Below are 4,736 nucleotides of genomic sequence, written 5' to 3' on the forward strand. Positions count from 1 at the left end.
GTAACAGTGGAGACAGTAAAGCAAATTGGTTGGAGTGTGGACCTAAGTTCCTCATCTATGAAATGAGATAGTGAGTCTCTACCGTGCAGGAAGTCCTAAGAATTCCATGTTATATGGAACTTAGTGGAGAGCCTGGAATAGGAAGCACTAAATATTAGCTCTCACTTTTACCTGTGAAATGAGAAGATTGGGCAAGACGCTTTCTTGGGTCTCCACTAGTTCTCAGTTTCTGGGACCCCAGACATAACTCCTTGAAAGCTGTTTCTTCAGGTTAATTCTATGAATTAGCTGGAAAAGAGAGGGTCTCAGAGCTAGATTTGGTTGTTATATGACAGAAAACACAAAATTACACTGGCTGAAACAAGGTAGACTTGTTGTTGTTGTTTTTTTTCTTTTTCTCATTATTAGTTATCTATTGGTGTGTAACAAATTGCCCCAAAAGTTAGTGGCTTAAAACATTTATTGTTTCAGTGTCTGAGGATCCAGAATTCTGGAGTGGCTTAGCTGGGTCATACTCGCACAGGTTCTCTCAAGAGGTGACAATCAAACTGGCAGTCTATCCCCATAAAATGAAACAGTAAGTCATACTGATCTAGTCTGGAGAGCGAGCAATGAGAATAAGAGATGGTTGTGAAATATTTACCAAATGTCAATGTCCAATTGAGTCAGCTTTAGGATGGGTTGAAATAGAAGGAATGTTATTATTCATGAAGAATTACAGATTTACACATGTTTAATCTTGCCAGTCTCTAACTGAACATTCCTGAGAAATGATATATCTCCTTTTACATACAGCATACTTCTACGATCTTCCTCTACAAATGTAAGACTGAATTATGCATTGATGATAGCCGTCAGTTCCTGAAACTGAAATACTATATGCCACATTATCTCACAACATTGTGAAGTAGGTTCTGTCAACCCAATTTTACAGATGAGCAAACCAAAGCTCAGAGAGGCACTATTAGGAGTTAAAGCCAGATCTCACATTTTCACTGCACTGCACTGTTCTTCTCCCCCTTGTACAGCCATCACACTCTACTTTCTACTAAACACAAGTCCTACCACGGAGCCTTGCAAGGGAGCTTCATCAATGAAAAGGGGTGGAGTGTGGTGAACAATATGCGAAACAGCAGGAGACACAGTGCACACTGTATCAAGGCTCTTAGCTAAGTGCTTGCTCTTGGCTAAGTTAATGACAGGAGATCTGAAATAATAGAGGCAATAAACCGTATGGTCCTGGCATGTAAGTGCACTAAAACTTCAACCAGAGAGCTCAGATGCCAGGATACCTGAAGTCGCTCCATCCCTTACAATGAGGGTTTTTCAAAATATCGTCCTCGGCGAACCTGTTTAAAACCACATCAGGTTCTTTTAAAGATTTGATATATGAGACTCAGCCTTGGAAATCTGATTCAGTACATTTGGGGCAAGGTCTCAGACTATATAATTCTTATGTAACTAAAGTTTGGGAAATAACTATTCTAGTTACTAACTATACTTCCATAGTTAAAGCTGTTTCTCACACTTGCTAAGTTGGTTGTAGAATTCATGGAACTCTTGCTGTTATTTGCAAAACACAATGACATGATACATTAAATGTAATATAGCTAAATTTGGAAATAGATTACTGTAGAAATTGTATAGACTTTGGGAATAAATAGACCTGAGCTCAAATCTCTCCTCTGCTGTTTAGCAGTTATGCAGCTACGGACAAGTTCTTGAAGATCTCTGAGCCTTTTTTTCCACTGCTGTAAAATATTGATTATGATACCTTAATGGGTTATTGTGAAGACTGAAGATAATATATGTATAATACCTGGGACACAGTAGCCATTCAATAAATGATATGTAATTTTTATTATTAAATATCTAACACTGTATAAAATAGGACACCATGTCTTAATAGACTCTAATATCAAGAGATATTAAGGACAGAGGTCTCAAAATGGTTCAAGCCATTATAGTGGTTCAGCATACCAGCTTTGGAATCAGATTGTCTGGGTTCAAATTCCAGCTGGCCTCCTTTAGCACTTACCACCAGCAGAGGAAATCAGCACTTTCACCTTCGAGGAGCGGGGCCTTTGTTTATATTGATTGTTAAGCCACAAACCTGTTCATTATATTGCTAAAGAAACTGTGACATGAAAATAATACTACCTATCTGACCGAATTGTGAAGATGAAATGAGGTTATACAGGTCAAGAGTTTATGACAGTGCCTGGCACATGTTCAACGTGCTTTAAAAAAGAAACTTGCTCATTTCTATTATTATTCGGCAAACACTTGTGTAACTACCCTGCGTCAGAAACTCCAGATTCAGTATGTCTAAAAGTGAACTCACCATTTTCTCTGTCCCGAGTTTGCCAAGCCTTATGTATTCTCACCTCACTGATTTTTGTTACTGTCCATCGAGTTACCCTAGCTAGAACAATGAGAGCAAACAAANTATATATATATATATATATATATATATATATATATATATATTATTGAATCCTTTCACCTCCTCATCTGAATGCATCAGAATGTTTACAAACCACCACATAATAACTATTTTTGTCCCCCTCCCTTGAAAAAAGATCGGTTATCTACACTTTCAGCCGAATGGCTCAGTTGGTTAAGACCTCACTCAAGAGTGCGAGCTCTGAGTAATAGTGGTTCGAGTCCCAGCCCAAGCTGAGCTGCCGCTGAGCTGCCATCAGGTGGTAGGATGGCTCAGCTATATAGAGAGAGAGAAAAAAAGAAAAAGGGAGGACACTCTGTTATGTATTAAAAGAGATATAAGAAATATCAGTCAAATTAAATGTATAGTCATAGTTTAGATCCTAATTCAAAGAAACAAGTGTGAAAAATCACTGAGAAAATGAAAAATCCAAACACTGGATATTAGATGAAATGTTATAATGAGCAACATCAGCTTTAAAATAATTCTGGCTGAGAGTGGGGTGGGGGTGTATGAAGTGTGTTTATGTGGTAGGGAGGGGGAGAGAAATAGAAACAAAATTGGCTAAATATTAATAGTGACTGAAGCTAGGTGTTGGATTGCTGGGTTCATTTTACTATTCTCTACTTTCAAAATTTTCATAATAATAAAAAAAAAGAGGTATGACTTTCAAATCTATTAACTTTATGCACGTTACCTGATATATCACTAGTCCTTGCTGAGGAAAAGGAATTCTGAGCTATGTACGACATCTTAAGAAAACAACAAAAGAAGTAGTCGCTAAAGGCCCAATCATCTGTTGGGTTGTCGGAAAAGTCATGACATATTTTTTCCTGGTTTTCATTGCAAAAATGCATCATGACTTTTCTGACAACCCAATATTAAGTGATGCAATCTGTATCTATTAAGAAAATAAACCACCAAAATCTATAAAATACACCCAATCAGATTCAACAATTATCAACACAGCCCATCTTTTTTTTCATCTAAAACCCCATCCAAGTCACCCCAAAAGCCCTGGTCCCATGTTAGAGGGGGCTTATTAAAAGGCTCATTAGTTTGATTGTTACTGAGTTGCCTTGAAAGGAATTTTGTTTTAGTCTTTGGAGCAAAAACCATTTCCTGTGCTTAAATACACTCAGCTCTACTCTTACATCTGACAGATTGAAGATCATGCACATATTGATAGTTAAATAATTAAAGTAAAATATTCAGAAAAAAAAAGAGTATGGTTTTTTACTCCAGAGATGGGGAAGAATTTCTTAAATAAATATAAAAGAGGACAGGCCATTAAAGGATAAATCTTACTTTCATTTAAACCCTATCTAGCAGTAAGAAAAAAAAAACACAACAAAAAAATGGACAAAGATATAACAGGCATTTTATTGACAGAAAAACAATAAACGTGAAGATATTCAACTCTTAGTTATCGAAAAATGCAATTAACATGACAATGAGGGCCAGCTGCTGGTGCAGTTGGTTAGAGCATGAGCTCTGAGCAACAGGGTCGCCGGTTTGATTCCCACATGGGCCAGTGAGCTGCACCCGAGCTGAGCTGCCACTGAGCTGCCAACGGGTGGCCGGATGGCTCAGCTGGTGAGAGGTATGCTGTTAACAACAAAGTTGCCAGTTCGACTCCCACATGGGATGGTGGGTTGCACACCCCCGCAACTAGATTGAAAGCGGTAACTTAGAGCTGAGCTTGCACCCTCTACAACTATGATTGAAGGACAACAACTTAACTTGGAGCTGATGGGTCCTGGAAAAACACAATGTTCCCCTTCCCCAATTCCCCAACACTGTTCCCTTCCCCAATTCCCCAACAAAATCTTTTTAAAAAATGACAATAAGATTCCATTCCTCTTCCACCAGACTGAAAAAAGTAGTGTCTGACAATTTCAGGTTTCGGCAAGGATGTACAACAAAAATTCTCATATACTACCAGTAGGATTGTAAACTGGCTCAACTAACTTTAGAAAAATATAGGCATGACTAAGTAAGCGGACCGTGCAAATCCTACCATCCAACAATTTTAACTGTATTAGTTTGTTAGGGTTGCAGTGACAAAAATACTATAAACTGGGTTGCTTAAACAACAGAAATCTATTTTCTCAGTTTTGGAGACTAGAAGTCCAAGACCAGGGTGTTTGCAGGTTCGGTTTCTTCCGAGGTCCCCCTCCTTGGTTTGCAGATGTCCTCTTTCAGTTTCCAGATGGCCTTTCTTGTCTGAATTTGCACGTCCAGTGTCTCTTTGTATGTCCTAATCTCTTATTATGAGGACACTAGTCAG

This window comes from Hipposideros armiger, unplaced genomic scaffold (genome assembly GCF_001890085.2).
Source record: "Hipposideros armiger isolate ML-2016 unplaced genomic scaffold, ASM189008v1 scaffold_666, whole genome shotgun sequence".
Taxonomy (NCBI): Eukaryota; Metazoa; Chordata; class Mammalia; order Chiroptera; family Hipposideridae; genus Hipposideros; species Hipposideros armiger.